This window comes from Humulus lupulus, chromosome 1, assembly GCF_963169125.1.
Source record: "Humulus lupulus chromosome 1, drHumLupu1.1, whole genome shotgun sequence".
Taxonomy (NCBI): Eukaryota; Viridiplantae; Streptophyta; class Magnoliopsida; order Rosales; family Cannabaceae; genus Humulus; species Humulus lupulus.
In genome coordinates, this window is record NC_084793.1 from 153,612,789 (window position 1) to 153,625,801 (window position 13,013).

Genomic DNA, 13,013 nt, shown 5'->3' on the forward strand with positions numbered 1-13,013 from the left:
AACTCTTTCTTATGTATCAATTTATGATTGGCAGCCATATCTCTTTGTTGCACCTCAGTTAGGTGTTCCCTGTTAATTAATTAACAATGTCAATATTGTTAATTAAAGAGTAGATTGAACAAAGAATAAAATGAATATTAATTATGTACTTACTCTAAATACACTTCAGTTCCCGCGGCCACTTCACATTTTCAGAAAAGAAAAAAAAAATTCACTCCCCACACAAAGACCCAAAACTGAAAAATCACTCTCATTTTTTTCATATCATTTCATCATTTCTCTCTCATTTTCACTCCAATTATTTCCAAAAAAAAAATCATTAAATCCTATCATCAATCTTCAATCTTTTTACAACTTTTCACACATTATCATCAAAATCATCATTGTCTACACAAATTTCCTTTCAAAATCTATAGTCAATTACAAGTAAGTACCTTTTCTTGATTCTTTGATTATTGGGTTTTGAGTATTCAAGAATATGATTTTGGGTATTTTGTATTAATTGGTTTTTGGTGGATGAAATATTTATATATTGTGATAATTGGCTTAGATTAAGTGATTATGTTGTTATATTAGTAATAATTCAAATTTTGGGAAGATTGAAACACTATAACATACTTTTTCACTATTGGTTAGTCTTTTCCTACTAAGTGTTTGATGAAAGTTCTTAGAGGAGTATGTTTCAGTTTTAAGGGGAATTAATTGAATATTTTTGAAGAGGAAGTGTTTATTGGTTTAACAGAAGTTTGTTGGGAGTAATTAGAGGATTTTGACTTTATATTTTGGGGTATTTTGAATTATTCTTGTAGTGCTTAATTATTTGTGTTTAAGGAAGGTTATCTTTGAGTCTTGAACTGACGAATGGCTCCAAAGAGATCTCGAAAGAATGCTAAAGGTGTTTCCTCATCTGAGGTTGAGTTTGATGCCACCAAATTTATTTCTTAGGAGGCATTCAAACGCTATCAAGATGCGGCAGTGAAACAGAAAACGATGATTGAAGAAAGGGGGTTCGATATGGAGATTCGTCATGGGTATCCATCTATTGCAGAACAGATTGAGAAAATACATTGGACGAAATTTTGTTCACAACCAGATGCTGCAGTAATCCCTATTGTCAGAGAGTTCTATGCTAATGGAATTTCTCAATTTACAGCTATGGCTACGGTGCGAGGAGTTAATGTGAACTTCTCAAGTGCAGCCATAAATCAATTTTATGGGCTTCCTAGCATTGACAATGATGAGTACAGCCAAATCGTTGATAATCCTGACTTGAATGAGATTATCCAATTTCTGTGTAAGCCAAATACCCAATGGAAGTTAACTGAAACAGGTCATCCTATTAAATTTAAGAGAGAGGCGATGGGAGTTATTGAAAAAGCATGGCATAAGTTTATTAATGCAAAATTATTTCCCACTAAACATGTTAGTGATGTGAGTGTGGATACTGCTATACTTCTATATGCTATCTTGAAGGGGAAAACAATTGATGTGGGACGCATTATTAAGTCTTCCATTCAGAGCAGTTTCAGAAATGTTTCTAAGGGGTTCTATTGTAACGTCCTACGTTTTCGGGTACCTTTAAACGACTCGGGTCGGGATTTCTCCCCCGGGTTAAGAATATTATTTTAAATAATATTATATTTTGTTTGGAAGTATTCCATGAGTTATTGCTAGCCAAAATATGAATATTGTGATTTTAAAAGTCAGGATAAGACTTTCGGTCCTGGACCGACACAAAAACCCTGATCGGGTAAAAATCTCGGAAAATAAAATGAAAAATCATGGCAATTATATTTTGGGCATAAAATACATTCATAAAAGTTAAAGTTTGGTCAAAAATAATAAACCTAAAAGAAAATGGAAATTTTAGGGCATTTTGTGTTAAATGCCTAATTTTACCGAAATGGGGAATTTTATTCCATGAATGGACCTTAGGTTAAATTTTATTATGTGATTAATTAAATTAAATGTGAGAGACATTTAATTTAATTAATTAATGTTAAGTTTGGTGATTAAAACTTAATAAGAGTGAAAAAAGGTGTCAAAAGCCAATTTGGACTTTTCTTCTTATGAAACCTTTATTAAAAAAAAAATAAAAATGAAATGATCATATATGGCATAAGGTGGCCGGTCATGTGCTACTTTAGAGTGGTGTGAACCCAAATGTTATAAAGTTTAACTCCCATTTAATGAAGAAGTCAAGTGGGCAAGTGGGTAGAAAAGCACTTAAGTGCTTTGTGATATTTTGATGAGTTTTGTGAGCAATTCCCACACTAAGAACCGATCACTCTCCCTCTCTCATTCACTCATCTGATTTTTGGAGACCTCTCAAAGTGTTCTCTCCATTTTTCAAGCCCAAGAACACCAAGGAAACTTTGAGGCTAAGTCTTGGTCTAGGAAGTATTTTCCCTAAGGTAAACTTTCACTAATCTAGGCTTTTGTAAAGTTTTAAGCATAGAGTTTCAAATAGCTAATTGACTATGTTGTTGGGGGAAGTTTGTTAGGGTTTTTGAAAGGTTTTGAAGGAGTCAAAGCTTATAGGAAGGTCCAAACCTTAAGCAAGAACACCAAAGAGGTAAAAAGTTTACTTTTGATGATTTTGTTGTAGGGTTTTTAGTTTTAAGCATTATTTTGTATATCTAATGCTTAGAGTTTCTTGTTGATGATGTAATAAGGTTATGGTAGTTGTTTAATAATTTTTATGATGCATGTGTATTGATTTTTGAAAATGGGAACCAAAACCCCCAAGGGTTTTGTAGGATACCCTAAAACAAAACATGTTTTGAGCTGTGACTTCCAAGGGGTCAAGCAGCCACTGTATATTGGTTTTGTAAAATTAAATTGTACTGTGATGTTGTTGAGATTGAGTACATAAAATTGAGCTTTTGAAACACTAAAAAATGTTTAGAAATGAGTAAGTTATGCTATTTCAAAGTTTAGGTAAAAAACTGTTTTTTCGTATTTTTATTTTCGGAACCAAGTTTGGACAGCCACTGTATAGGGCAAATGAACCCAGTTTTTTCTAAAAAATTTTGGACATATTTCTGGCATAACCTATTAGTCCACTGTAAAATTTGGTAAGAAAATATTGAACGGTTTGAAAGTTATTAACTGTCAAAGTTTGGAAAAAATAAGGACTTGAAAATAAGGTCATTTTTACCTCATTGTTGGAAAATGATTTCACCAATAAAAAATGCTCATTTTGACCTAAGATTTTACAAAGGGCTAAATGGCATAACAAAAAATGGAATTGAGAAATTTTGGTAACAATTGGGTAAGTAAATTTCAAGTTATGAACTAACGAAGTATGTAGTTAAAAATATGAAAATTAGGTATTTTACACTTAGTGTAAAATTGAGATTTTGGAACATAAGGTAAAAAGTAAAATTTTGCTTATTTCAAGATATAAATTGGTAAGTCTTGAAATCATATTTTCACTAAAATTATCCCTTTGAGTTTAAATGAATTATTTTTATTAAAGAGTTTTTATTCTTTTTAAAAATAAGAGATTTAATTTATTAATAGTTAATAAATTAAAAGAGGGTTTAAAACCCTATATTTTGAGAAAAATAATTAAATAAATTATTTTCCTAGTAAGTAAAATTGATTAATTGCTTTTGGAAAATTAATTAGTCAAGATGAGAAATTTATAACGGTTTTCCTAATTAAGACAAATTAGGCAATTTTCTTAAAACGGTTTTTAGATATTAAAACCTTAAGAAAAATAAAAGGAAAATTTAAAGAGTTTATTTTCTTTAAAAATAATTAAGGAATTTATTTGTATTTTCTGGATATAATACCGGCTAAAATCTTACATATTTTAACCGACTAGTCGAAAGTGCGGGTTAATAGCGATACCTGGAAAGAATAAGATTTTTAGCGGATTGTGGGAAATACCATTGTGATACCCGAGCCTAGGTATCGAGACCTTAGGATAGGTCTCCCCGAGACTTAGGGTTTAGTCTCGAATATTTTGTATAACTTTCCTTAATAGGTTTAAAACCAAATAAGGATTGTAAATCCTTACATATGACTTTTATTAAAATGACCAAACTGCCCAAAATAATAATAATGAATTATGAGTGCCATAATTAATCCGAGTATACTGTATGGATAACTACAGTATTGGCTAAGCGTAACTGGACTGAACATTGGAGGGTGAAAACCTGCTGAGCGCTAAGGACTCCAAGTAAGTCAACTTATATTGTATGGCTGCAACATGAAATGATTATTGTCTTGTATGTTAGTATAGGGATACATGCATATATATAGGCTGTCATGGAGAGTTTCTTAGAGACGTTAGTCTAGTGAGTGCTGATTTAGAAAATATGAACGGTAGAAGTCCGTCATATCCTAGACGGTTGATCCCCGTCACACTGCTTGATTTTATTTATGTCCGGTTCATTACTGAGACGAGTGGCCATGAGATGAGGATAAGCTGGTTAAACCTAGGGGCGCCAAGATAAATGGGACCTAGGGGCCCTCATGCTTACTTAATCATTGGACGGTTAGAATCCGAGCAAGTGCTCTGATAAGTTATTCCCGGATAGCAGCCGTGAATATTGGCCATTCCGTGAGAGTGCCTAGAGATACTAGGGGTTGCCAAGATAGAGTGAGGTTGAACACCCTAGGGGCAGCTGCTCACCAGCACCACTGATTAACATAGAAGTCTCCATAAAATCGTGTAAATTGGATTACACTCTTGAATATGTAGCGATGCCCTAGGTAACACGATAGTTACCCTTGATGAGAATATTTATTGGCTAGATCTTAGTGTGGGGACTCAGTTCTCTTTTACAGATTAGCAATTATGTTGGAGGGCGCGTTACGCATGAGTTGTTGGAAATTGTCGAGCGTTGGTCTCGAATTATTTGGTGTTATAATATATCTGCTTGCTCTGGGATTTTCTGAGTGCGGGATATAATTGTTGATAAGATATAGTTGTGATATAATATATCTGCTTGCTCTGGGATTTTCTGAGTGCAGGGATATAATTGTTGATAAGATATAGTTGTGATATAATATATCTGCTTGTTCTGGGATTTTTCTGAGTGCAGGATTTTTATCTAGTTACGAATTAATTTATCATTGGTTATCAGGCATGACCATAAGTTTGCCAGGACGCTGTAGCGTTCTTGAAATTGATTGTTTAGGGTCCGGATGGGTCCGGAACCCTAATTCTCTACATGCTTTGTTTGAAAGTTGATCTTACTAAGCGTTTTCGCTTACCTAGTTGTTTCATGTTGTAGGTAAGAGCAAGGGCAAGGCAGAGCAGTGAGCGCTGGAGTCTTCCTTGCAAATGTACATGTGGACCGACCTTTTGGGAAGCCTTTTTATTTTTGGAAATGTTGTGTAATTTTCCTAAACTAGGCTCACTCTAATCTTTGTAAAACATGTTTGTAACTAAATGTTAAGTATGGCCATACGACTTTTTAAAAAGTTTTTTTTCTATGGGTTTTTGAGACATTTTGTTAAATGAAAACATTTATATTTCCGCATTATCGAGTCTTGAAAATCCGGGTCGTTACAGTTGGTATCAGAGCTCGAGTTGAGCCGGTTCTGTAAACAACCCACATGTACATTTCGCAAAGATAGACCGGAACTCACTGTAAGTACTGTTTCTTCCTTTAGTATGTTGTTTTCTTTTAAGTCACCTCAATTCTATAAATTGTAGGTTATGGTTGATATACCTGAGATAGGTGACCCTGTGATAGGAAAACTACCCATGATCCCTTCCCCTAGAATCGATTTTTCTATAGACTCTTTAACGATGAGAATTCCTTGCCATTTCAAGTACGAATGTCGACATTGGCGTGCCATTTGGCAATGTACGCAGTACATGACGGAAGTCTTCAGTAGAGCCAGATGAGGATCTCGAGCAGTCTGACGAGGATACCGACATAGAGCTGGATATGTTGATGGACATCTTAGTTTAGGTTATGCTATGAGGGTCTTGTTGATACTTTTTGTAAAGACCTTGCAAACCGACTAGGTTGTAGGACATTGGTGTAGTTGTAGCTGAGAACCTGCCAGTGGAGGAAGTGGCTAGTGCAGAACTCGGCGACGGGGAAATTTCTTATGAGGAGCTGATGGACCAGACTGAGGAAGATCTAGATGGAGGTCCTGATATGGCCACTGACAGCGACACCGACTAGGTGTTAGGCGCTGCATAGGTGTTAGAAACCCACCTAGTTTTGAAATATATACCTACCTTGAATATGATTAAGGAAATTAGTAACTGGTCTAGAAGGGTTATAAGTCCGTTTTTTTAGGGCTAATTTTGTAAATCCCTTAGACTGGTCGACCCAAACTTGAAACGTTGTTGTATATGGTATAGGTTATGAAATGAAGTTGCTAACTTTCGTTAAAAAGTGTTGATTTCTTGTTGTGCTTGATATGCTTGGCTTGTTTAATTAGGTTGATTGACTATCTGTGTCAATACTAACTTCTCGTCCTTATACGCTTAAGAGCTTTTGATTGAAATCAAACAATTGGAAAGGACAAGAGCTCAAAGAGGAAGGGGTGTTGCTGGCCGAGGCCAGGCCGCACCTGCTGATAGAGCTCAGAATGCGCCTGCCGCTAGAGCTCCAAACCAAGCTGATAGAGTTCGCGAGATAGCCGAGCAGATGAACAATCTGCAAAGGCTAGTGGTGACGGAGGGAGCTCAAATAGAAAGAGGGCAAAAGAGACAGGAGGACGTTGATGCCCTCCAAGCTGAAAGATTTAACACCCTTTTTGGGACGACTCCCCATGCCACCCAATAATGTTCAGAACAACGAAGTACCACCTACAAACAATGAAGAACAAAACCTTGGCCCACAGGTTATCATTGAGCAACCTGTACAGCCAGTAGAAACGCCAAGAGCTGCCCGAGCAAAACCTATATCAGAAAGGTTCGGCAACCAAAACCCACCTATATTCGAGGGGAGCAGTGACCCTTCAATGGCAGAGGAATGGATTAGTATTTTGGAAAGAATCTTCGACTTCATTGGAACTACTGAGAGAGATAAGGTAGTCTGCGCGACCTATATGCTGAGAAAAGATGCCCGCATCTGGTGGGACGCAGCCAAGAAAGGGCATAACGTTGCCGAGATGGAATGGCTAGAGTTCTTGACCTTGTTCAATGGCAAGTACTTTAGTAAGGCGGTGATTGAGCACAAAGTGAATGAGTTCACTAATCTGAAGCAGGGAACATCGAGCGTGCACGACTACGTTCGAAAATTTGACCAACTGTCTAGGTTTGCGAAGAACCAGGTGAGCACTGAAGAGAATAAGACCTGGAGTTTTATGAAGGGCCTACGCAGAGACATTGCCAGGTGTGTAGACACTGGTAGAACTGGCCCAGAGACGTATGCTGAAGCTGTGGAACGGGCTCTTCGCCAAGAGTCTTGGGCCGTGTCAGACAAGCCAGATCCACAGAAGAACGAAGACAGGAGGTACACTCCCAACAACCCCGGACAGTTTCAGGCCAATCAGAATGGCCCAAGGGGAAGGTTCAACCCGAGGTTCAGCCAGAACTCGGGGCGAACAAACAATCCAAGAGGCACAAGACCTAAATTAAAACAAAAATATGATTAATAACTAATTAAAATTAAAACATTATCAAAATTAAAACAAATTTAAAACAATTAAGAACTAAATAAGACATTGTTTCCAAGATTTGCAAACCCAAGCCAATAAGATCTAAAACCCAGATTTACAAACCTAGATTTACAAGATCCAAGCTAACCCATACTTAAGAACAATTACAAAGTCTGTATTCCCATATCATAAAAAAATTAACATTTCAATCCAATCTCATAATCAAAACAAAATTCAAAGTCCGTATAAACTTTCAAACAGTTCAGATCTCAGATCTCAAACAATTCAAATCCATACAAATATTCAAACATTCAATCAAAACTAATCTCAAAATCTGTACAAACAACATTACAAAATCAATCAAACATTACCCAAATATGAAGAAATCCACAATTTCGAAGCAACCCAGTCGCGAAGCCATCCACGCCTCTGTCTCGACAAAGCCCCAATTCTCCACGAAGACGAAGCCCCAAATTTTGGAGAAGCCAAGTTCGCATCCATGCCTCTGTCGCGAAGCTTCGCACTGAAGCCACCCTTGAAGATTTGCCCTGTTGAACAGAAGATGTAGCATCGGGAGATGCCAAGCCTGCCTCAATCACTGGAGCCCAACCACGGCCACTTCTCAGTCTCCATCTCAGCCCCATGTCAAAGAGGCGCACGAAGACCCATCAGTCCCAACCATTCCATGCTCAAGGGTGGTCGGAGTTCCGCCTGAAGCTAGCCCCGTCAGCATCATAGATCCATCTTCTCCAGTCTAGATGCCGATTGTTGAGCTCCATCCAAGCAGACCCAAATCTGTGCTCTTTGTCTTCCTTCGGTCCAAGCAATCCCAGCCTCGACATCCATCTTCTCTAACCCAACAACCCAGAAAAAAGAAGAAGAGGAAGAACGATGAAGATGAAGAATCGGGAGAGAGAAAGAGAAAAAATGTATTTATTTTACTTAGATTTTTAGTTTTAGGTATTTTGAATAATGATTTTTAATTTTAATTTAATTAAAGTATGATTTTTAAATAAAATTTTAATTTTTTATTAGATTTTTAATGAGTTTTATTTAATTTTTAAATATTTAAATGAATTTTTAAATAGAAATTCAATTATTAATAACGTGGACCAATCATAAATTGTCACGTAGGCGCTGACTTGTTAGATAACGGTTAGGTACCAACGGGTGCCAAGAATGTGTAACGGAAAGTATTTTAGCCGCAAAAAAAAGAGTTAGGTAATTTGCAAAACTTAGGTATTTTCGCCGCAAATATCCCAGCAAAGTTTAAGTGTGGGGGAATTTGATAAGGGTATTTTGGATATTATATATTTTATCCTTTGGCATTTAGATAATGTTCATTTAAAGTGTTTTTAGGTGTTCTTAGCTTTGTTTTACGAGTTTTTTTATTTTTCAGTCATAAAATATTTTATAAGGTATTATTGATGAATTTGATACAATTTTGTGGTTAAAAATGAAAGTGCAATGATATGACTCGAGAAAATGAAGTTTTGAGCGAGATTGAAGTGTTTTCGAAGTCCCTAAACCCGATGATTGAGCCTAAGTTGGAGATTATGAAGAAAAAAATATAGGAGCAGAAAATGATCAGTGGCCGCGGCCACCAGCATTTACTGACCGCGGCCTAGGAGACAGGGAGTATTGGCCGCGGCCAACATGATCTCCTGGCCGCGGCCTCCGCGCGAACATTGCCAAGAATATGACTCGTGGCCGCGGCCATCAAGAATCACTGGCCGCGGCCGTGCGACAAATTTTTCTTTAAAATTTAAATTTTAAATGTAATTATTGGGTGCTATAAAAGGGATTAGGGTTAACTTTTATCATAACTTTGGATTGCGATTTTTAGAGGCTAGAGCAGCAGAGGAGGAGGAAAAAACATCATCATCTATATTATTCAATCTAGTTTTTCTTTCTTCTCAAAACACTTTTATTTTCATTGAATTTTTATGTTTATGAATATGAATATGATTATGGAGTAGTATTCTTTATAGTTAAGGGTTATTTCAAAACCCTAGACATGATATCTTGAATGCATTGATGAATTTTATTTTTTTTATTCCCTTATATTAAATTGCTTCTATTTTTCTATTTGAATGTCATGGATCTTGTAAAATCTTGTTTAGATGGCCACTAATTAAGGTTTTGCATTGTTCTACTATCATCTTAGGATTTCTATTCACCTAATAGTTTAGGATTCTAAGTAAAGTGGTGTAACGACCCAAATTTGCTAATAAGGCTTAAGGGTCTTGATTAGTGTGCCTGGAGGGCATAATGGGAAGTATGTGTGAATTTAATGATTAAGATGCATGATTATGATTTAAAGCATGTTATATGACTATTTGAGTATTTGAGATGCATGACTATGTGTATTGTGTTATGTGATAATTTTAGCCCGTTGAGGGCATAAACGTGATAATTATGTTATGTGATTTGTACCGCGTGAGTGTGGTGATATCAATGTGATGCACGTGCCGAGACGGTCCTAGAGAGCTAGATAACTCAAAAGTCACAACGGGATTTTATACCCGGCTCGGGTGGAGCCTAGGGGTATTTTGGGGATTTTGTAATTTAGTTCTTGTGAGATAATGGTAACTGGTAATTTGGTAACTTGTGTAACTGTTAGTAACCATAGAGAGTAACAGGTTTAGATGGAGAAATGGTAGAATTGTAATGGATAGGAAATGACAAAAGGGCCTTTGAGGTTTAGTTAGGAAAGGGATATTAAAGGAAGGGTAGAGTGGTCAATTGGTTGAGGATAGATAAGCTTCAGCTGAAAGAAAAAGGTGGTCACGTATAACACTTAGTTGGAAATTGATTCATGCTGAAATTTGAGGAAAATCTAGAAGAAAAGAGAAGAAGAGGAAAGCTAAAGTTGGGGGACCTAAGAAGAGAGTTTTGATGGTTCAAGGCAACTAAGTTGAGCATAAGCCAAGATTACTCAGAGGTAAGGATTTGTCTATGATTTGTTTAAGTTTCAAGTCTGGTTTTTAGAGAATAAGCATGAATTGAAAGAAGATAGTGGCTGGTTTTGCATGGAATTCAGAGTTGGGATAATCAAAAGGAAGGTGACTTGAGGCTAGAGTTGAGGAGAATTCAAGCTGGGTTCTTGACTAAGGTAAGAGTTTATCATGTTTAATTTTCGTAATTGGTGTGGTTTAAGACTCTAGAGGCATGATTTATAGTTTTGGAAGCCATGGTTTAAGTTGTAGGAATTTGAAACTCAAGATAGGATCTTGGGTGTGCTTGTGTGATTGGGGTTGTTTATGATGTTTATAGGTTGTTAAAGGGTTCATTTGGGGTTTTGAATTGATTTTTTGGGCTTAGGTACTTGTTTGGGATGATTTGGAATGGTTTAGGCTCGGGAAAAACGCAAGGAAAAACCCAGATTTCTGGGCTCGCGAAGGAGCGCCGCGGCTCTGTTCTTGGGAGCCGCGGCGCGAGGCTGATTCTGGGCAGGGCAAGCTCTCTGAGTTGCTGGGCGCCGCGGCCCTCTAGGGCAGCGCCGCGGCGCTAGGCCAATTTCAAAGCATGGGATTTTGCAATTTTGAGCCTTTCCTCCGGGGGTTCGGGGGATGTCTTCACTGCATTGTTTTAGGGATTTGGAGGATTCTGAGAGTGTGGGGTTGGTCCCGGGAAGTAGTTTTGGGTTGGGTAGTGATAAAGGATGTTTCATGTGTGTTGTGACTAGGTCTTTGGAGAGGCTCGGGGTAGAGGACCGTGCTCGCGGCATTGGGGCATCAGAAGCTCGAGATATAGGTAAGAAAACTACACCCGACTATATGTTGTGATGGGACTAAGTGCTCCCGAGAATTGTATCGTGTCAATGATGGTATTACGCCATGGGACATGTAAAAGCGGCCTAAGAGTGTCGTACATAATATCAGCGCACAGGGCGCGGCTTGGCCACTGGTAGCCGAGGACAGCTTAGTAATCACTGAGCTCGGTTTAAGCGGGCCGGGGTCAGTGGGATAACGGAGGGGGCAGCCTGAGGGCGCCAGCCCTAGTTATCATTTGTGAACTGTAAATGATATGAGTTGACATGCGTAATATGTGGAATACTTGATTAAACCGAATAGTTATATGGCTGAGATTATGTGATGCAATGTGAGATGTTGACTTGTCTGCTAATTGTTTATGCTCTGTTGTTGTTGTGTTTTCTTGCTGGGCCTTGGCTCACGGGTGCTACGTGGTGCAGGTAAAGGCAAGGGCAAGCTAGACCAATCCTGAGGTGGAGAGCTGCGAGGTTGAATGTACATAGCCAGCTGTTCGATCACCATGGTCGAGGAATGGGTCAAGACAGGGATTACCTAACTGCTTGTTTTGCCTTAGTATGGCTGGTTATTGTATCTGAACCTTATAACTTTTGTAAATGGTCTTCAAACTGATGTTTTTGGGATCCCGTGTAAACAAATAATGTTTCTTAATGAAAATGTGGCTTTTTGAGACCAAAACATTTTAAACCCTAGTTCTTTTATAGTTTCGATGACACGTTTTCAATTGATTGACTTGATTAGCAAGTCTGGGTTTTTATTAACACACAGTGTAACGGTCTTGGCTATTCAGGGCGTTACAAGTGATAAATTGCAATTAAGGTATTGTGACGGGTATTCTAATTGTGATGAGAAATAGAATCTAGGTTAAATGAATTGCATGCTTAATGAATTTGTTGCCTAGATTAACCTGTTTCCACAAAGTGTAATGCTTTCACTAGGTTGAATAAATTGCATGCTTAATGGGTTTATTGCTGGGTAAAAAGGGTTAATTAAGAGCGCTTAGCTTTAATTAATTATATTAGGGAAATTGGGATAATTGACTGCTTAAGTGTTATCTGCAGGGTTAATAGTTTAATTGGGAATAGGGAATATTATTCATAATTGTTGATAGATTGATTGTTGAAGGTGGAGAGTAATTCTTGACTATTTCTTTAATATCGTTATATCCTTAGTTATTCAATCATTGATATTTATTTCATTTTATGTTTTGAGCTATTAAAACTAAAACCCCTTTTTAATTTTAATCTAGTATTAGCATTGGTCTAGAATTAACTGTCGGCGTTGGGGTCAATAGCGACACATTTTAACTGTCGGCATTGGTCTCGAATTAACTGTCGGCGTTGGGGTCAATAGCGATAGTCAAAAGCAACGGTGATAGTTATTAGCTGTCGGCGTTGGTCTCTATGCCTACAATTTTTAACTGTCGGCGTAGAGTCACACTAAGCAACTACGACAGTCAAAAGAGTTGACTGTCGTGGTTGGGTGTTGGGAAAGCCCAGTTTTGTAGTAGTGAGTGAGTGAGGGTGAGGGTGCGGCGACGGTGGCGGTGCGGCTACAATCAGCTGGCTGAGATCGAGAGTGAGGGTGAGGGTGAGGGTGCAGCGGCGGTGCGGCAGCGATGAGGATGAGATCGAGAGTGAGAGTGATAGTGAGGGTGCA

The 13,013-nt window shown here is 37.7% G+C and overlaps 1 long non-coding RNA gene across 2 annotated transcripts; it reads left to right on the top strand.

The window, feature by feature from the left end:
• The first annotated feature begins 1,993 nt into the window (after positions 1–1,993).
• On the top strand, positions 1,994–5,495 carry LOC133820728 (uncharacterized). 2 transcript variants are annotated; one of them, XR_009887140.1, is made up of 4 exons: positions 1,994–2,414; positions 2,497–2,575; positions 4,124–4,189; positions 5,250–5,495. It is a non-coding gene; the product is annotated as an uncharacterized LOC133820728 (long non-coding RNA). The 2 variants fall into 2 exon arrangements; XR_009887134.1 differs by having other exon boundaries at positions 1,994–2,575.
• The last annotated feature ends 7,518 nt before the right edge of the window (positions 5,496–13,013 follow it).